The following is a 22,618-nucleotide window of genomic DNA, read 5'->3' on the forward strand; positions in this document are numbered from 1 at the left end:
TGTCAAGGAGGGGATTTAATTTCACTCTTTTGCTGTGAATATCTAGTTTTCCTACAACTTTTATTGAATAAACCATCTCCTGATTGAATCTTCTTGGCTCCTTTGTCAAATATAATATGACTATATATCGGTGGATTTATTTCCGGTCTCTTGATCCTATTCCATTGGTCTGTGTGTCTGGTTTACGCCAGTACCATCCTGTTTTGCTTACCGTCACTTCATAATATAGTTTGAGATCCGGAAGTGCAATGCCCAGAGCTTCGTTCTTTCTCAGGATTACTTTGGCCCTTCGGGGGTCTTTTGTAGTTTCATGTGAATTTTAGGATTGTTTGTTCTATTTCTATGAAGAATGCTATTGGGATTTTAATAGGATTGCATCAGATCTCTAGCCCCACTTTTTTCCCCTCCTTTTTACTTCTTTTTTTATGGAACTTTTTTTTTTTAGATTTTATTTATTTATTTGACAGAGAGATTGAGAGTGAGAGAGCACAAGCAGGGGGAGCAGCAGAGGGAGAGGGAGAAGCAGACTCCCCGCTGAGCAGGGAGCCCGACGAGGGGCTCGATCCCAGGACCCCGGGATCACAACCGGGGCCAAAGGCAGACACTTAATGACTGAGCCACCCAGGCGCCCCACCTGTTTTTTACTTCTTTATCCTATCTTCCTCTTTTCCTGGGAACCACTCTGTGCCTTGGTTTCCTTACCTGCAAAATGAGGATACGGGTAGCATCGTGAGAGTCTAAGGAGATACTACATGCCAAATCACATTGATCTAACTCAGCACGTAGTGTTTTCATAGACTTTCACAACATTGTTACCCTGACCAGCATAGCTACTCTGGTTAAGCAAGCACAGTTTGTTAATGCCTATTTTCAAGAATATGCGTCACGTAACGTGAGTTATACCTGAACAGTATTTGGGGAGAAAATGCATGCATACTGCTCTCCTGCCTTTTGCTATCCATCATGAACCAGCCTCCTACTGTCCTGGACAGGGAAGGGGCAGAAGGGGTAACAGGAGAGGCTGGGAAGAAGTGTTTTGTTTTCATCTGAAAATGGAGCTCGTGGTCGTTCTTACTTCATGGGCTTGTTGTGTTAAATGCAAAACCTCAGAACAGAGCCTGGCTCATAAATGAACTCTCAGCACATAATTCCCGCCCTCCAGTAGCTTCGAGTTCAGTTGGAGAGGGAAGACTCATGCGGTAAAACGCAATTAGCAGTACGTGCCACCACTTAGCACCACACACATAGACTGTACGTAGTGTTAAGCCCTAAGACAGGCTAGTGAGCCAGACAACTTTGGTATAACCCGAAAAGTGCCAATGAAGTAGAGCAAACAATAAAGACCTCAAGATCAGAGCAGTGAGAAAGTCCTTCGGGATGGAATGGTCCGAGATAGCGTCATGGAAGAGGTAGGACTTGGTGGGGGGGGGGGGGGTCCAGGAAGATGCCAGGGGCTGGGTAGATGGGGACAGTGGTGGGGGTAGATGGAGATGCAGTGGAGGCAAGAGAATATGGACTTAGAGACAGAAATGCCTGTGGGGTGGAAAGGGAGGTCAGACCTGTTTGAAACACACATACGGGAGCCCCTTGCCCACAGCTTTCTGGTGACACACTAAACTAAGAGAGAGAAGAGCGTGTCTTAGCATCCAGGAGCTAGCCGGATACCGTCAGCTAAGCGTCAGTGTTGCCAGGGGCTGGCCCGGCACTAACAGCAACCCCAAACTAGGGCTTGGTGTTCCGCTGAACATAAACAATTTCCCAGGACATCAATATCAGACAGGGCAACTCCGTCACTATGACGGATCAAGACAAAAACAAGACGACGACTCCATACTGTCTGAATCCAGACAAAACATGAGCATTGTCCAAACCACAGAAATGACCGACTCTCTTTCTCTCTCTCTCTCTCTCAGATAATATGAGTGACCACTCCTTCCTTACCAATGGCAGCTTCTGTTTCCCTCTCGTCTGCCCTCCCCCACCCCAGATAAAATCGACAGAAATGATAATAACAGTGATAACAATCACAGGATTGTCCTGCTTTTAGACAGCGCCCGCCCTAGAGGGAAGCACAGCTTCCTTTGACCTCACCCAAGTCAAGTCACCCAACCAAAGCTTGGATCCTAATATACATAAGCCGTATTAGTACCTCTTTCTTGAGACGCCTCAAAGCTCCCCGTGGTGTACATGCTCTCTCACTGCAGCAAGAGATAAACCCAGTTTGATCAGTACATGTGTGTTCCTGGTACTCTTTGGCCAGAGAACATTGGTGTCCTCACTAAAATGATTGAGGGCGATGGGTGCAGACCTACCACCCAGTTTCATTTCAGAAATGCCCAGAAACAATTGAAGACAGCCCTGAAACAAAAGCAGTCCCACCTCCTACGACACAGCATGGTAAATAAAATGACAGAGGCAATCCCAGGTGTGGCAAAGACAGGAGAAAGCCTTCTGGTAGCTACAAATGACAATCCCACAATCCACTGGGCAGAGTATCCTTTTATCCTGATCATGCCCCAGTTTGGGAGATGACTAGACTCCTACCTGCTGCTGGTCCTATACCAACACCTGGACACCGGCTTTGCACTTCCCAACAAGGCATTCATCCAAGGCTGGGTTTTCACTGATCCCCGGCTAAGGGTCCAGGGGAGATGGATCCAAGCTTCAGGCTGGTTAAATACAGAACCCAACATAATTTGCTTTATGGTCTTAGTGTCAGGAGAAAATTGCAATTAATGCTCCTACAGGAGCCCTCTTGCAGCTAGTTCTTTTCTAAGTAAGCTCCACCACCAGCGCAGAGCCCAACACGGGGCTCGAACTTATGATCCTGAGATCAAGACCTGAGCGGAGATCAAGAGTCTTTTGCTTAACCGACAGAGCCACCCAGGTGCCCCTATAGCTACTCTTTAAATGCTTTGTAGGGACATAGACATCGTGTTTATGACTTCAAGCGTGTTCTCAATTGCTTCTGAACATTTGTTTGATTCCAAACTGTGCTAACCCCCTGAGGTGGTAGAAGAGGCAGTAAGCATCTGACAGGGGGGGGCGCCTGGGTCGATTAAGCCTCTGCCTTCGGCTCAGGTCATGATACCTCTCCTTCTTCTCCCTCTGTCTCTGCTCCTTCCCTTCCTTCCCCTACCCGCTCTGCTCATGCTCTCTATCTCACTCTCTCAAAATAAATAAATAAATAAATAAATAAATAAATAAATAAATAAAATCTTTAAAGTATCTGACACTAATCTTATTCGCAGGGAGTGTACACGCCGACTGGGGAGGTAGCAAATCTTTGACAAACAGAGCAAGAACAGGGACACAGAAGAAGGTGCGAAATGACATGGTTCTTTGAATGCCATCTGAACTCGTCCCATAAATGCAGGAGGAATTCTCATAGCAGGAGCTCACAGCGGGCGAGGTGAGTCTAGGAAGGCTTTGTGGAGGAAGAACGGAGGGTAAAATACAATTTAGATCCGAGGGGGAAGAAGAACTTTATGCTTTAATTTATCTCTAGTATAAAGAGAAGTGGGCTAACTAATTAATTTTGAGGGGATTGTACAATGCTCCTTTAGGGCAACTGGAGCCAACCTGGGGATGTGCTAGAAATGTTCACTTTTTATTGCACCCCAGCTCCTGGGAAATGTCGCCAAGCAGCTATCTGCACATTTCATCAAATACCAATTTTCTCACATTTGGAAAAATCATAGAATCACAAGCATGCAAAGGCCTGCAATTTTTGATCTGCAGGGGCTGCCAGAGAGAATTCCTATGTCCCTGACATCTGCCAAGCCCCACCTGTCGCAGATGACTAATATTCATCCTCACTGACATCATTTGTTGTCACCATATTTTATTTTAGCAATTCTAATAGGTGTGTAGTCATATGCTTATTTTTATTTATAACATTTCACTTATTTTGTTCCCATCATGCAGTTCTCCGTAGTTTCGTTTTTTCAACATGTTATACACAGGATTCCATGTAGTGTGGTTTTGAAAATGTCTTTCTGATTGCAGTATGATTTTCTTTTTTTAGGTCTTATTTCCTTTTTTTGATTGAAGTATAATTAACAAGCAATGTCATATGCGTTTCAGGTGTATCACATATTGGTTCAATAATTCTATACAGTGGGGCACCTGGCTGGCTCAGTCGGTAGCATTCAACTCTTGATCTCAGGGTTGTGAGTTCGAGCCGCATGTTGGATGTAGAGATTACTTAAAAATAAAATCTTTTAAAAATAAATAAATAAATAAAATCATTCTATACATTACTCAGTGCTCACCCCCATAAGTGTGGTCACCATCTGTCACCATACCACGTTATTACAATACTATTATTGACCAAATTCCCTAGCCTGTACTTTTCATCTCCATGACTTATTTGTCTTATAAGTGGAAGAGTATAATTTTCTTTAATCATACTAATGGCATATCTTTAGTGAAACAAAAGTGAAAACTCTTCTTGAGTTTCTTGAGCTTTCTTGAGGTGGTTGTTGATAAAGAAGAAAATTAAAATTACCCAGAACCCCACTACCCAGAAATCACCATTATCTTTCCTAGTTTTTTTTCTTCCCATATGTATTTGTAATCATTAAAAATTAAATGGGAAGTTTTTTTTTTTAATTTTATTTTATTGCGGCAAGAACACAACATGAGAACTTTCCTTCTTCAGCTTTCTTTTTTTTTAATTTTCAATTAGCCAACATATAGTACATCATTAGTTTTTGTGGTAGTGTTCAGTGATTCATTAGTTGCGTATGACACCCAGTGCTCATCACCACACGTGCCCTCCTTAATACCCATCCCCCGGTTACCCCATCCCCCCACCCCCTCCCTTCTGTAACCCTCAGTTTGTTTCCCGGAATCCAGAGTCTCTCATGGTTTGTCTCCCTCTCTGATTTCTTCCCATTCAGTTTTCCCTCCCTTTCCCTGTGGTCCTCTGCACTATTCCTTATGTTCCACATATGAGTGAAACCATATGATAATTGTCTTTCTCTGCTTGACTTATTTCACTTAGCATAATCCCCTCCATTCCATCCATGTCGATGCAATTCTCAACTTTCTAAGTGTACAATACATTATTGTCAGCTATAGGTGCAATATTGTACACCCAATCTCTAGAGCTTATTCATCTTGCTTAATGGAAACTTTCTGCCCAGTGATTAGTGACTTCTCATTTCCCCCTGCCTCCAGCCCCTGGCAACCACCATGCCACTCTTTGATTCTATGAATTTGACTATTTTATATACCTCATATAAATGGAATCATGGTGTTCATCTTTGTGACTGGCTTATTTCATTTAACATAATGTCCCCAAAGTTCATCCATGTTGCTGCATGGTGAAGAAGTTCCTTCTTTCTCTTTTTTGAGGCCGAACAGTGTTCCATTGTATGTTATATACCACATTTTCTTTACCCATGCACCTACTCTCTGTGTTTTTACTATTAACGTCTTTCTTGATCTATGTTTTTATCTTACTTTCTTGGGCTATAGTCCTCATGAGAGAGAAAGGGAGGAGATGTGTGTTTGTCACTTTCAGTATATATGTCTAATTTTCCCCACAATATTTGAACTGCTTAACAACCCCCCCCCCGCCCCCGCAACTGAAAATCAGACTAGGAAAGATAATGGTGACTTCTGGGTAGTCGGCTTCTGGATAATTTTAATTTTCTTCTTTGTAACTTCTAATTTTAATTTTTTAGAATGAGTATACATTACTTTTAAAATCAGAAAAATATATCATTAAGGGAAGCCCAATATAATATACAGGGGAAAGCATATTGCATAGTAAGCATAAAGTAATGCTTATTGAAACTGAAAGATAAAATATTTTACACATTTTATAGATTTTCTTTTTTTGGTGTTGTAAAACGTAGGGTCATCAATGTACAGAAACCTATTGCATTTCTATACACCAATAACGAAGCAGCAGAAAAAGAAATCAAGGAATTGATCTTGTTTACAATTGTACCTAAAACCATAAGATACCTAGAAATAAACCTAACCAAAGAGGTAAAAGATCTGTACTCTGAAAACTACAGAACACTTATGAAAGAAATTGAAGAAGACACAAAGAAATGGAAAAACGTTCCATGCTCATGGATTGGAAGAACAAACGTTGTTAAAATGTCTATGCTACCCAAAGCAATCTACACATGTAAGGCAATCCTTATCAAAATGCCACCAGCATTTTTCACAGAGCTAGAACAAACAATCTTAAAATTTGTATGGAACCACAAAAGACCCCAAATAGCCAAAGCAATCCTGAAAAAGAAAACCAAAGTGGGGGGATGGGTTAGCCTGGTGATGGGTATTGAGGAGGGCACGTTCTGCATGGAGCACTGGGTGTTATGAACAAACAATGAATCATGGAACACTGCACCAAAAACTAATGATGTAATATATGGTGATTAACATAACAATAAAAAATTAAAAAAAAAAAAAAAAAAAAAAAGAAAACCAAAGTGGGGGGCATCACAATCCCAACTTCAAGGTCTATCACAAAGCTGTAATCTTCAAGACAGTATGGTACTGGCACAAAAACAGACACATAGATCAATGGAACAGAATAGAGAGCCCAGAAGTGGACCCTCAACTCTATGGTCAACTAATCTTCGACAAAGCAGGAAAGAATGTCCAATGGAAAAAAGTCTCTTCAACAAACAGTGTTGGGAAAACTGGACAGCCACATGGAGAAGAATGAACCGGGACCACTTTCTTACACCATACACAAAAATAAATTCCAAATGGATTAAAGACCTAAATGTGAGACAGGAAACCATCAAAATCCTAGAGGAGAACACAGGCATCAACCTCTGTGACCTCCGCCACAGCAACTTCTTACTAGACGTGTCGCCACAGGCAAGGGGGAAAAAAGCAAAAATGAACTATTGCAACTTCATCAAGATAAAAAGTTTCTGCACAGCAAAGGAAACAATCAACAAAACTAAAAGGCAACCCCCAGAATGGGAGAAGATATTTACAAATGACCTATCAGATAAAGGGTTAGTATCCAAAGTCTATAAAGAACTTATCAAACTCAACACCCCAAAAACAAATAATCCAGTTAAGAAATGGGCAGAAGATATGAATAGATATTTTTCCAAAGAAGACATCCAGGTGGCTAACAGACACATGAAAAGATGCTCAACATCACTTATCATTGGGGAAATGCAAATCAAAACTACAATGAGATACCACCTCACACCTGTCAGAATGGCTAAAATGAACAACACAGGAAACAGCAGATGTTGGTGAGGATGTAGAGAAAAGGGAACCCTCTTACACCGTTGGTGGGAATGCAAACTGGTGCAGCCACTCTGGAAAACAGTATGGAGGTTCCCCCCAAAAGTTAAAAATAGAACTACCTTACAATCCAGCAATTGCACTACTACGCATTTACCCAAAGGATACAAAAATACAGATTCAAAGGGGTACATTCACCCCGATGTTTATAGCAGCATTATCAACAATAGCCAAACTATGGAAGGAACCCAACTGTTTATCGACTGATGAGTGCATAAAGAAGATATGGTATATATATCTTCTTCGGTGTGTGTGTGGTTTGTATATATGGTGTGTGTATATATATATATATGTATATATATATTTGGTATATATATATAATGGAATATTAACCAACAAAAAAGTGAAATCTTGCCATTTGCAATGACGTGGATGGAGGTAGAGAGTATTATGCTAAGCGAAATAAGTCAGTCAGAGAAAGACAAATATCATATGATTTCACTCATTATGTGGAATTTAGGAAACAAAACAGATGAACACGGGAGAAGGGGAAGAAAAGAGAGAGGGAAACAAACCATAAGAGACTTTTTAAAAAAGATTTTATTTCTTTATTTGAGAGAGAGAGTGAGAGAGCAGGGTGGGGGGCAGAGGGAGAAGCAGTCTCCCCACTGAGCAGGGAACCCGATGTGGGACACAATCCCGGGATTCTGGGATCATGACTCCAGCCGAAGGCAGGCACTTAACCAACTGAGCCACCCAGGCACCCCAAGAGACTTTTAATGATAGAGAACAAACTGGGGGTTGATAGAGGGAGGTGGGTAGAAGATGGGCTAAATGGGCAATGGGGATTAAGGAGGGCACTTGTTATGATGAACACTTGGGTGTTATATGTAAGTGATGAATCACTAAATTCTACTCCCAAAACCAATATTGCACTATATGTTAACTAATTAGAATTGAAATAAAAATTTGGAGAGGAAAAAAAACCCCAAAACAATAAAAAAAAGAATAAAACAAAAAAATATAGGGTCAAATTCTGTTTATCTTTCTATGCATGTAGATTCTATATTTGAGTTTTTGACTTCATTTCATTTTAAAGTGATTTATCTTCAGGATAATATGAGTCATGTTTTGGCATCATTTTCAATTTTTGATATTGTTTCGTTTATTTTCCCTTGTGTTTAGCACAGTCACTTGCCATCAATGTCACTAGCATCAAAATAACATATGGACCAGAAAGTCAAAAGTGGGTATGAAATAACTTACAGTAACAAGTTGTTCCTGCATAGACATACTTTAGTTTTATTTCATATGCCTACTCAACATTGAGGGAACATGCTTACATAACACATTTTTAAGTTTTTTTTCTTAGATCTATTAAAATGTCCCTTGTAGAAAAACAGCTAAACTTTTACTCAAGCTTTTAAAAGGTAATAACGGCAAGTATTTGAAATACAGTTAATGGTAATTATGAAACTGTGAAATGGAAAGAACACTTCTTTACAGGACTTGGAATTTCGGTGCTTTATAATTAAAAATACTCCATTTGAGCTGTAATAAATTTAACATTTTTAAAGAAAGTTAACTCTGATTACAACTATTAAACATATTTTCTTTTAGAAATATCCTTTAACATTTGGATGCATCAACTTTTCAATTAATAACACGGTGACATTTTCTTTCTAAAACTGATTATTGTATTTCCTTAGTTATGAATAAATCACAGAGCCAGAATAAGACATTCAAATTCATGCTCCTGCACCAATTATCTCTGAAACTTCAAATTTAGATTCCTTACTTGCAACCTTTCAGTTGCTTGGTAATGTGCATCTATTTCTACTCCATTAACACCACCCTTTCATTTCAAACTGCAGCGCCGCCGAGCAGCAGAGATCCGATTGCCTTAGAAGTACTAAAAACCTCCGGGTCGGTCAGGGCAACACCCAGCAAGTGTTCCCGAATTTAAGTTTCAAGTTGTAACAAATACAGAGTTGTATTGGAGCTAAAACTGGAAGCAACCAAGGTGTCCCTCAATAGGTGAGGGGATGAACAAATTGTGGTATTTCCATGCAATGGCGTTCAACGATACAAATCAACTACGACTCCACACAACATTATGGTTGGATCTTAGATGTATTTTGCTAAGTGAAAGAAGTTGGACCAAAAGGCTACATAATGTATGATTCCATTCATTGACATTCTGGAAAAGGCAAAACTAGAGAGGTAGAAAACAGATTCATGATTGCCAGTAGTTTAGAGAGGAGGAGAACTTGACTAGGGAGGCACAGGAGATTTTTCTAGTAAGACAGAGCTAATCAGTATGGCACTGTGGTGGTGATACATGATGTTATGCCTTTGTCAAAATCCTTAGAACTCTGCAGCACAAAGAGTAAAACCTTAATGTGTGAAAAAAGATTTTTTAAAAAAATCAACCAGGAAGTTGGAGGATCCAAGAGTGAAATGCAGACTGTGAGTAATGGATGGCACTGTATTACTAATGGATGACATAGCTTCCCTGAAGGGAGTGTGGGGAAAATGATGCTGACCCAAGTAACTTTGCAAAATGGTGTTTTGTCTGGTTAATATAAAGCTAAAGACAAATGAGTGCATAAATATTCTACTCTGGTTGTTTCCCATGGGGGCACAGGTACAAATTCTGAAACTGCCGTACAGATCTACATGGAGAAAGTAAGTAAATGGATGGCAGATGGTGGGAGCCCGGTTCCCACCTGTAGTGGGAGGTTGTAGGGGGAGGCTACAGAGAAGCCAGGGGAGGACCCTAGAATGACCCGAGTGGTAATGAACTCATGTTCAGCTTAATACAGATACAGGTGGATAGATACAGAAATAATTACTGATACGTAATTATTTTTTGGTATATAGGGGTTGGTATATAGGCAGATCCTTCCCAGCTCTGTTCACTGAAGGGGCCCAGAAGCAACCACAGCCCAGTAGCAATGAGCACACCCAATTCCCTGATACTGGTTTGTAAAGCTATTCTCCAACCAAAGGAACCAAGGCTCCTTGGAGAAATAGCTGATTCTAGGATGGGGGCAGGGAATATAAGAGATGAACCTGGAACATCTTGTAGTGCCAGAAAGTACGGAAGCGCTAAAAAAAAAAGAAAAAAAAATCCCCAAATAATGGGGGGATGTCCAAAGGACACTGGAGCCAATCTGAAAGAGTTTCCATGAACAAAGCTGAGCCAAATATGCAATGCTAGCATGGGATTATAAACCAAAGTAAAAAAGAAAGATCTATGTGTCCATACTGATATAAATAAATTATTGAATAAATAAGTAAATATGAGAGGAGAGAGACAAATCTCCCGTGCAGAAGAATTCCAAGTAATTTACGTAGATATACTGCCCTTAAAGAGGTGGAACATAGCTCCCTACTCTTTAAGCATGGGCTGGGCATAGTGCTAGAGAGTGTGGTATGGCATGGGAGGGTGGGGAAGAGTAATGTTACATTGAAGCTGATAAACACTACCTCCAGGTGGGTGACCGAAGTCAACATCAATGGTGATAAGTTACATGCTATCAATGTGAGATATGATGTGAGAAAGGCACTTGACTTCTGTGGTTTTCCTCTCCCCACCCACACCTTTTTATAAACTCATGTTAAAAAAACATCACATGTGGGGGCACCTGGGTGGCTCAGTCGGTTAAGCTTCTGACTCTTGAACTCAATCTCACGGTCATGAGTTCAAGCCCCACACTGGGCTCCATGCTGGGCGTGCAGCCTATTAAAAAAAAACAAAACCATCAGATGTAAATCCAATACAATTCCAACAAAATTTTTCCTTCAAAAGCTAATTATAAAATATATACCAAAGAATAAAAGGCCAAAAATAGCCAGGATAGCACCAAATACTAATAATGAATGCAGGATTTACCCCTCCTCCCCCCCCCATGAAATCAAGACTTATTATAAAGCTATAATTATTTTTTTTTATTTTTTTCAAAGATTTTATTTATTTATCTGAGAGAGAATGAGAGAGAGCACATGAGAGGAGAGAGGGTCAGAGGCAGAAGCAGACTCCCCACTGAGCAGGGAGCCCGATGCGGGACTCGATCCCGGGACTCTGGGATCATGACCTGAGCCGAAGGCAGTCGCTTAACTGACTGAGCCACCCAGGCGTCTGAGGAGCTAAGATTTTTAAACAGGAGTATTAGGACAAGGGCAAGAAAGCGGATTCGTACATTTTTAAGGGAAATTTTTTAAGGACCCAAACAGAGTAAATGATACATTCTCTCCTACCCTCCATTACTCAGAACAGGGCTCCCTCAGGTATGTCCAGTGCTTGGTTTCCCTGCGTGGTGTATATCTTTTACCCATTTGAGTTCTCTTTCCCCCAATCTGTGTGGGTACCAAGTGAAGCAAAAGAGAATTGTGATTACCTCAAACTATTCTCTTAACTTTTATATTTATGGTTAAGTTCAGGAAAGTAAGTAAATGTGCCTTCAAAAGAAGTACATATTGGATAACTCCTGAGTTCGCAAATCTGTGGTTATGTCCCCTTTATTTCTCAGGGCATCTGTGGCCTATATTTAAATATAGCTTTCGCCCTCAGTTGGCGAAAACATTCTTCAGTGTGATCAGATAACGCCAGTGATAATAAAATGGGCATTTTCTATTTCTGTACGTTATTCATGAAATGCAGTGTCACTCGATTAGATGGCTAGAGATCATGTCATCTCTATTAAGAATTCATAGGCTTCAACATATTTGTTTTCAAACTTTAGCAAAGGGACTATGGCAAGGCTAAAATAAATCAATAAACAAAATCAGTCTGCGTAAGAGCAAGTTGATACATGAAGGAAAAAAAATAACCCGAACTCATATACTTGATGAGAATAAGACACTTGGAAAGCAATGGAGCTGAAAAACAGAAACAACAACAAAAAGAAAAGCAATGGGGTTGGAAATTAAGCAAGCCGATCCGTGGAATGGACGTGGCCTCAGAGCATACGGGGGCAGCTGAAAGCGTCCCTGTACTTGTGGGGGGAGGCGGCAGGAGGAGGTCAGCGCCGGTTGCTACTTCCTCTGTGCATTGCTAAGGTGTGTTGTATCCCGTCGGTGTATGCCCACCTTCATGTCCACCCACAAAGACTGGGAACTCTTTTTTTTTTTTTTAAAGATTTTGTTTATTCATTTGAGAGAGAGAGCACCAATGGGGGGTGGAGAGGCAGAGGGAGAGGGAGAAGCAGACTCTCTGCTGAGCAGGGAGCCCCACGCGGGGCTCGATCCCAGGACCCCAAGATCATGACCTGAGCTAAAAGCAGACACTTAACCGACTGAGCCACCCAGGCGCCCTAAGACTGAGGACACTTAACTCTTTATGACTTGAACATCTCGGTATTTTGGCACACAATAGATGCTCTCTCTTTCCTTTCTCCCTCCCTCCCATCCTCTGTCCCTGCCTCCCTCCCTTCCTTTCTCAGTCTCTCTCTCTCTCATATATATATATATATATATATATATATATATTTAATTACATACATATATACAGGTTTAATTGAATGGTAGTGAAAGATTAGAAGTCCTAGCATTCTGAGACCATATGACGAACAAAAGGCTCGAAGCTCAGCAGGAATCCAGAGATGGCTAGGAAACAACTATTGAGGCTTCAGGATTGTCTAAGATTAAGAACTAAGTCCCAAAGTTTACAGTAACTAAAAATTGTAGCACTTCAAAGAGAAAAAAGAGGCTGGAGGAAAAATCCTATCGCGGGGCCCTCTAAGTTCAAGGTGAAGGCGTTTCGGCTCTGAATTGTGGCCCCACCCGGTGCCGCAGGGCTGTGGCAAAGCAGGATGTGAACTAGGATCTCCAGGAATTTAAGTGTAATAAGGGGCAGGAAACATAAAACAAGGACCAATAACTACAATACAAGTTAAAATATCTGCCCACTGAGAAGCGAATGGAAATGAGGCTGGATGAGATCTGCACATGGAGACATGGGAGGGAGGCAGTTGAGACTGAACAAATGGAGGGGGGAAGGGGTGGATGATAGTTGGGGTGTATGGAGATGTGGCTTTGATATATAATTCACATACCATACACGTCACCCCCGAAAGTGTACAATTGAGCATTTTGTGGTATAGTCACAGACTTGTGCATCTATCCACAGAATCCATTTTAACGTTTTCGTTCCCCTGAAAAGAAACCCCTAGGTATTAGCCATCAATACCGGCCCCTCCCCCCATCCCTAAGAACCCCCTACGTTACTTTCTAATCATTTGCCACGTCTGGATGTCTCATATAAATGGACTCATAATATGCGGCATTTTTACTTCCTGACCATTATGAATAATGCTTCTATGAACCTTTGCGTACAAGTTTTTGGGCGGAAGTATGTTCTCTGTTTATTTGGGGTATATACGTAGGAGTAGCGTTGCTGGGATATATGATAACTCTATGTTTAACCTTTTGGGGAATTGCCAAAATGTTTTCCAAAGCCACTGAGCCATTTTCTATTGTCACCAGCAAGCGAGGAGTGTTCCCATTGCTCCACACCCTCATCAACACTTGCAATTGACCTGTATTTTTGCTTACAGGCATCCTAGGAGTGTGAAGTGGCGTCTCATGGTGGCTTTGACTTATATTTTCCCTGATGGGCTGATGGTATTGAGCATCTTATCCTGTGCTCATTGGCCATTCGTATAGCTTCTTTGGAAAAATGTCCATGCAAATCTTTTGTGCCCATGATTAAATTGAGTAATTTGCCTTTTTATCGCTGAGTTCTACGAGTTCTTTATATATTCTGGCCACAGGTACCTTACCAGAAATATGATTTGCAAATATTTTCTCTCATTCTGTGGGTTGTCTTTTCACTTTCTTGAAGATATCCTTTGAAGCACAAAATATTTTAATTATGAGCATACCCAATTGATCTATTTTTTCTTTGGTTGTTTGTGCATTTGGTGTCATACCTAATCAACCATTGCTTAACCAAGGTCACAAAGATTTATGCCTGTATTTTCTTCTAAGAGTTTTATAGTTTTAACCATTACATTTAGATCTTTTATCCATTTTGAGCTAATTTTTTTTTAAAGACCCCATCCATTCTTTGACAGAGAGAGACACAGCGAGAGAGGGAACGCAAGCAGGGGGAATGGGAGAGGGAGAAGCAGGCTCCCCGCCGAGCAGGGAGCCCGATGCGGGACTCGATCCCAGGACCCTGGGACCATGACCTGAGCCAAAGACAGATGCTTAATAGACTGAGCCACTCAGGCGCTCCATGAGCTAATTTTTATATATAGTGTGAGGTAAGGACCCAACTTCATTCTTTTACAGGTGGCTCTCCGGTTGTCCCAGCACCATTTGTTGAAGAGCATATTCTTGAATTGTCTTTGTACCCTTGTCAACAATCAATTGACAACAATTTTCTAACTGGTTTCCTCCTGTTTCCCATCCTACCATCATCTCCCACCCACTCCATCCCTTACCCACGCCGACGCTACAGTCACCTTTGAGATCGTAAATCTGATGTATCACCAAATCTAGTGATCGTTTCTCTATCCTTCACCTTTTAGCAACATTTAACAATGTTGACCACACTTCCCTTCATGAAACACTCTCCTCACTTTACTCTGGGCGAACACTCCCCCGATTTTCTTCATACTTCACCAACCCCTTCTTCCAAGTTCCTTTTGCAGGACCCCACTACTCTGCTCAATCTCCACATGTTGGGACTGCCCAGGGCTCTATCCCAGGACTCCTGTTCTCCACAGATTCTCTCTAGCAATCGCCTCCAGTCCCATGGCTTTAAATACTGTCGCTGCTGATGACTCGCAAAATTTTATCTCCCAAATTGACTTTTTCCATGAACTTCAGGCTTGTATACCTATAGCTCTCTACTTGCGTGGCATCTCAAACATAGTATGTCTCCCAAACAGTACTTTTGATTCTCTTGTACGTCCCATCAGTGTTTCCCATTTTAGTACCAAGCTGCCCAAGCCAAAAACCTAATAGTCACCTTTGTTTCCGTCCATGATTTTACACCCAGCTGCAATCTCTTAGCAAGTCCTATTTCCTCTACCTTCAAAACATATCCCAAATCCATCCACTTCATCTCAACCACCACGGTGTTAGGCCAAGCCACTTATCATTTCTTTCCCAGATGACTACAGTGGCCTCCTTACTGGTCTCTCTGCTTTAATTCATCACACACACACACACACACACTCCATTCTCCATACAGTGGCCAGAGCAATCTTGTAAAAACATAAAGCAGATCATGGTATTCCTTTACTTAAGACTTGTCAATGACGGGCACCTGGCTGGCTCGGTTGGTAGAGCACAGGACTCTTGATCTCAGGGTCCTTTGTTCAAGCCCCACGTTGGGTGTAGAGCTCACTTAAAAAAAAAAACAAAACTTGGCAATGGCTTCCCCTGACACATAAAAGAAAATCTAAATCATATCCTACATGCTTTATACAATAGGGACTCTGCCTATCATTATACCCTGATGTTATACCATCCCCCCTTCTTGCTTATTATGTTCCAGTTCCTCTAGCTGGATTTCAGTGTCTTACATACACCAAGCACATTACGGTCACAGAATCTGGCTTCAGCTCTTTCCTCTGCCTGACAAACTCTTTCCCTCCACATCTTCCCATGATTGGCTGTTCTCTGCCATTCAGTTAGTGCCTTAGAAGTCATGTCCTCGGGAAAGGCCTGCCCTCCCAAACTAAATGAGCTCCTTTACTCGATTTCCATCACTATCACATCACTCAGTTACATTTTCATCACAGAGCTTACCACTGCTTGATATTTTCTTGTATATTTACTGTTTTGTTCATGTTCTCTTTCCTCTCCTTGAATTCTAAAGGAAGCTCTATGAGATCAGGGACCTTGTTTATCTTATTCAGCACTTCTTCTACAGCACCTAGGACACGCATTCCATAAATATTGGGCAAATTCACTCTAAATTTGGAACAAAAGCGTGAGGTACGAGCTAAGGAGTGAGTGAGAGAGAGAGAGTTAGGAATATTCACAGATGTAGATAATGCTGATAGCAGGGTGGAGGGCTGAGTATTGACTGAGGTGGATCTTAGCTGAAATATCATGATGTATTAGTCTGGGTTCTCCGGACAGACAGAATCAATGGTATATATATATATATATATATCGTTGACAAGTTCCCAAATCTGCTGAGTGAGTTGGCAAGGTGAAGACCCAGGAGGGCCCATGGTGTAATTCCAGTCTGAGAGCCAGGAGGCTTGAGACCCAGGAAGAGCTGATGTCTCAGTGGAGTCCGAAAGCAGGAGAAAACTGATGTCCTAGCTCACATGCAGTCAGGCAGGAGGAATTCTTACTTAGGGGAAGATCACCCTCTGTGGTCTATGCAGGCCTTCAACTGATTAGATGAGGCCCACCCACATTAGGGAGGGTGATCTGCTTTACTCTCTCTACCGATTCCGATGTTAATCCCATCCAGAAACATCCTCACGGACACACTCAGAGTAATATTTGATCAAATATCTGGGCAGTCAAGTTGCCCCATAAAGTTAACCATCACAAATGATAACTTCCTTCTGTATCATTTGTCACTTTTCAATGAACATTCACATATTTCCTCATATCGTCTTTATAGCTACTGTGTATGTCGGGAAGGGAGGTATTAAACCTAGGGAACACTGAGCCTCTGAAAGGATCCCTGAGACTGAAATCCAGCTGGCCAGATTCCCAACTCCGTCCATCAGCTCAGACCCCACTCCCAAGGAACACTGGACCGTCTAGACAGTGTCACGGAAATAATAGGGACTCGGGCAATCGGCATGGAAACTGAAGAAGGTATTCCCTAAATGACCAGACAGGTCCCACAACCTGTACCTTCTAGCATTGTCTAACATTGTCTTTGCCCATATGTGGGTTTAAATGAGTTGCTTAAATGTGTTGCTTTATGGCTCACCTGGATGATATAGAGGGCACCTAGCGCCTGGCTGCAGGGGAAAAAGAGAGTGGGAAGTGTGTATGAAGAAACTGGAGGGGGGGTGAGGTAGGAACAGAAAGCCACTACCTCAAGTGGCTTTATGCAACCGGAATTCAGTGGGAGGAGATTTGTGAATAACTGGAAAGGGCAAATAGAATAAATGGATGTATCCTTTCCAAATAGCCCAGACCCTATCTATTCAGTCAATGCTTTTTTTAAAAAATACCCTATCTACTCAGTCAATGCTTTTTTTTTTAAGATTTATTCATTTTTTTATTTGAGAGAGAGACGGTGCAAGTGGGGGGTGGGGCAGAGGGAGAGGGAGAAGGGGAGAAGCAGACTCTCCACTGAGCGTGGAGCACCATGCAAGGCTCAATCTCAGGACCCTGAGATCATGACCTGAGTCAAAATCAAGAGACAAGAGCTGAAATCAAGAGCCACCCAGGCACTCCCAGTCAATGTTTTAACTCTTTTATCTCTTTTTAAAAAAAGATTTTATTTATTCATTTGAGAGAGAGAGAGAGAGCGCGCGTGCATGCATGCACACGTGAGCACGAGCAGGGGGAGGGGGAGGGGCAAAGGCAGAGGGAGAAGCAGGCTCCCCGCTGAGCAGGGACCCTGGGGCTCGATCCCAGGACCCTGAGATCATGACCTGAGCTGAAGGCAGCTGCTTAACCGACTTGAGCCACCCAGACGCCCCCAGGCAATGTTTTAATTCTTTAATCTCTACCTTTTCCCTCTTAATTCCAACATGTGCATATTTGCTATGGCTCATCATGTTACCATTCCTAAACATGGTATAGTGGTGAGTGTCAATGAGAGCATTCAGAAGGGGGCAGAACCTCCCAGCAATAGACTTACAAGTTTTAATGCAGGGAATTATCTTCTCAGGATTAAAATAAATGAACGCACATATAATTCTGCCATGCTGCCTTATAGATGCCAGTCAGGGCGAACATCCCCTTCAGTCTGGGAAGTCTTCCTCTCGGATTGGACCGATGAGCTTTGTAAGTTAAATATTAAGAGAGTGGTACGTTATGATGTGTAACCTTGGCTCCGTTACTTGACCTCCCTGAGCCCCTGTCTCTCCGTCTATAAAATGGGGAAAATAGCCGTCTCCTCTCAGCATCGTTTTGGGGCTGAAATATGATACTGCACTTAAGTGCTTAGCACAATTCCTGGCGCATAGGGACAGGTCAATAATATTAGCCCGTAGTGTTTAATGTAAAACAAATGTCATTATAAAGGAAAGTAGCAAACTTCCAGTTACAAGATAAATCAGTCACAGGGATGAAAAGCGCAGCACTGGGAATATAGTCAATAATACTGTAATAATTTTGAATGGTGACAGATCGTGATTCCCCTCACTGTGGTGAGCACTGGGTAATGTATCCAACTGTCGAGGCGCCAGGTTGCACACCTGACACTAATATAACATGGCATGTGTTGATATACTTCAATTTTTTTTTTAAATATTTCAAGCCCCATGTTGGGTGTAGAGCTCATTATCCGCAGCGGACGCCTCTGACCACCACTCCCATAAAGTTCACCCTTTCTCAGTCTTTACTCCTACCTGCTCTCGGCCAAATGCGATCAAAGACAACAAATAAATATATTTGAGAGAGACAGTGACAGAGAGTGCACAGGTGGGGAGGAGAGGGAGAAGGCAGGTTCCCCGCTGAGCAGGGAGCCCGATGCGGGACTCGTCCCAGGCCCCCGAGACCGTGACCTGAGCCGAAGGCAGACGCTGAACGACTGAGCCACCCAGGCGCCCCATCAGTGTTTAAAAACATGTCCCTGAGGTTCTCGGAGGAAACCTGTAGAGGCTCCCGGCCGGGACTGCAGCCCTGCTCTGCCCATGGCCGCAGTCCCGCCATGAGAGGTGGGGGGCCGCAGGAGCGCCCCGCGCTCACCCCGCGGAGAGGGTTGGCACCGCGCACTAGGGCAGTGCGTCATTAGGAAGCCGCATGGGGCCACTGAGCCCACGCCTCCTCATCGACATTTCTGTGCCTCTCCTCTTTGCAGTTGGAACACAAGGGGGTGCTTCGGGGGCGTCCACACAATAGCTCTTTGATGACTGATTCTGGGACAATTAAACATGCGCGCTGATCTTGCCTTCGGCTTTGTGTTCGTGAACCAATACGGAAGCCGTGTTCCTGGAAAAAAAAAAAAAAAAAGAATGCTGCCTTTGGAGCCTGGAAGCCTGTCGATTTCCTATGACTACAATCTGGGACTGAAAGGCTATGTGGCAAATTGGTCATTTTGATTGGCGGGGGTGGGGGTGGGGGAATCATCCAAGCACAGCCAGCCCTGAAATTGGCTTTTGGAGCCTGGTGTGGGAAAGACTTGACAGCAACTTCATGGAAGCTCGCTTGCAGAATTTTCTTTCTCTGGAGGAAAAAAAATAAAAGAAAAAAAGAAAGGAGAGAGAGAAAGAAAGAATGGAGGGAGGAAATGTGGGAGGGAGGGGAAGGAAGGAAGGAAGGAAGGAAGACATGCAGTAAGAAACAGCTTGATTAGTGCTCTATTTCCAGAGACAGAAACTAGCAAAATAGCCTTCAATTTGAGGACTAGTCAGTTTCACTGGCTGAGTGACCAAGAGACACCTACCTATAAGGGACATCGGGCGTACAGGGAGCCCAGGGGGCACCCACGTGGCCAAAGGATACTTTCTACTGACAGTAAGGAACAGCACCACTTTTCTAAATGGGTTGGACAAACCATTCCAACAGTATAAACGTGGAGAACCCTGGGGTACCTCTGCCCTTGGCAGAAGTCTAACGAACAGAAGGGAGTTAAAGCATAATCTGTTCCTTACCACGCAGAAGGGAGGCACAGAGAGAGGCCCGTGTTTCACGCACAGCTCTGTGGGCTGTGTGCCCTTTGATGTGACCAACACATGCTTAGGGCTGGTCCTTAGCTTTTTTTTTTTTTTTAAGATTTTATTTATTTATTTGTGTGTGTGGGAGAGAGAGAGAACGCACAAGCAGGGGAAGAGGCAGAGGGAGAAGCAGACTCCCCGCCGAGCAGGGAGCCCGATGCGGGGCTCGATCCCCGAGACTCCAGGATCATGCCCTGAGCCGAAGGCAGACGCTTAACCAACTGAGCCACCCGGGCACCCCTGGTCCTTAGCTTTTAAAAGATGCAGAAATTAAATTGGGCCACTGCCTCCTCTGGGGTGATGAGGTTCTGAGGAAATAATTCTCATTAACCAAGCTCACAATAGACTGATTTCCAAAAAGCTTTCCAAAAATAATTTGGGGGCAAGACTTAGTCATGATTCATAATCTTCGGGTACTTACTCTGTGACAGGGACTCTGAAAACATGCTTGACATGGTTTATTTCATTTAAACTTCACACAATAATCCTGTGATACAGTATGAGGTACTGTTTCATCCTCACATCGTACGTAAGGAAATGAAGCCTCAGACGGAGGAAGTAATCCACAGATGATCAATGACAGATCTGTGTGTCTCCCAAGCCGTTAGGACAATCTCATGTCATAATAGTAAGAGCCCCTTCCTCAGGCAGCTCGGGAGAATATGGGAGGAGAGAGAGAGAAGAAGTCCTATTAAGTGGAAAACAGTCTCTCTCCTCCTGCCTATGACTCAGCTGCAGCTATGACTCACGGAAGACTGACGGTCACTGAGCAAGTTGGAAATGACCCTGGACTTCAGGACGAGAGCCAACGCCTGAGTGCAGCAGCGCTGCTCATTATCCGCAGCGGACGCCTCTGACCACCACTCCTATGAAGTTCACCATTTCTCAGTCTTTACTCCGGCCTGCTCTAGGCCAAATGCGATCAAAGACAACAAATAAGGTGCCTGAGTCTGCTGTTTGCGGGGTGGGGTGGGCAGAGGTGGGTTCCGAGACCCAAGGGAAGTTGACCAAGGAGCAACTTCCAGGATCCAGGTAGTGGTCTCAGCACTGGTACGGTTGGTGAGATTGGAGACTCTGGCCCCTCTGATGGGGCTGATGTTGATCAGGTGACAGAGTTTCCTCCCACCAGATGCTGAGGAGATAGAATGTGTGTGTGCGTGTGTGTGTGTGTGTGTGTGTGTGTGTGTGTGTGTCTCCTTCATTGTATGACCCAGACAAGAAACAAATTTCTCTAAGTCAAACCCCATTCTTAGCCGCAGGTGCAAAATAAAATAGCCGCCGTCGGGCCTAGTAGCCAGTTCCGCGCTCGAGTCACCGTGCGCCGGGGGGCTGCAGAAGCTGCTATGTCGACTGTCTGCAGAGCATCGAGCGGCTGTGCAGTCGGGTGGTGCGCGTCCTGGGCTGTAACCCGGGACCCATGACCCTGCAGGGCACCAACACCTACCTGGTAGGGATCGGCACCAGGAGAATCCTCGTTGACACTGGAGAACCAGCAATTCCAGAATATATCAGCTGTTTAAAGCAGGCTCTGACTGAATTTAACGCAACAATCCAGGAAATCATAGTGACTCATTGGCACCGTGATCATACTGGGGGCATAGGAGATATTTGTAAAAACACCAATAATGACACTGCATATTGCATTAAAAAACTCTCACGGAATCCTCCGAGAGAAGAAATTATAGGAGATGGAAAGCAACAGTATGTTTATCTGGAAGATGGAGATGTGATTAAAACTGAAGGTGCCACTCTCAGAGTTATACACACACCTGGCCACACTGATGATCATATGGCTCTACTTTTAGAAGAGGAGAATGCAGTCTTTTCTGGAGATTGCATCCTAGGGGAAGGAACAACTATATTTGAAGACCTCTATGATTATATGAACTCCCTAAAAGAGCTATTGAAACTCAAAGCTGATATTATATATCCAGGACATGGCCCAGTAATTCATAATGCTGAAGCTAAAATTCTAGAATACATTGCTCACAGAAATATCCGAGAACAGCAAAGTCTTACATTGTTTCGTGATAATTTTGAAAAATCATTTACAGCAATGGAGCTTGTAAAAAAACATTTACAAGAATACTCCTGAGCATTTATGTAAAATGGCTGAACATAATGTCTTGCTGCATTTGAAAAAATTAAAAAAAGAAGGAAAAATATTTAGCAACACGGATCCTGAGAAGAAATGGAAAGCTAATCTTTAGTTTCAGATTAATGAAAGCTTTTGTTGGTTTGTTTTATTTTTAGAGAATGGTATGTTTTCTTAACTATGATTATTTACAGGGAATATAGAGTATGGAACATTGAAAATAATCCCAAATATACTTTAAAATAATGTCTTATTCCTTCTAAAATATATATTACATTTTACATGTATAATATAGCTTGCTTATCTAATCTGAGTGTTATAACATTTTACCAAAAATTCAGAATCCAACAGTTTATCCATGTTCAACAGATTCATGGTTACTTTAAAAATAATAAAATTTATATAAGTTAAACTGGGAAAAAATAAAAAATAAAATAAAATAGCCGCCTTATAGAAGGCTTGCGAT

At 42.6% G+C, this 22,618-nt stretch overlaps 1 pseudogene; it reads left to right on the forward strand.

The window, feature by feature from the left end:
• Positions 1-1,400: 1,400 nt before the first annotated feature.
• On the forward strand, positions 1,401-22,267 carry LOC113930491 (annotated as a pseudogene).
• Positions 22,268-22,618: the final 351 nt, after the last annotated feature.

This window comes from Zalophus californianus, chromosome X (genome assembly GCF_009762305.2).
Source record: "Zalophus californianus isolate mZalCal1 chromosome X, mZalCal1.pri.v2, whole genome shotgun sequence".
Lineage (NCBI taxonomy): Eukaryota > Metazoa > Chordata > Mammalia > Carnivora > Otariidae > Zalophus > Zalophus californianus.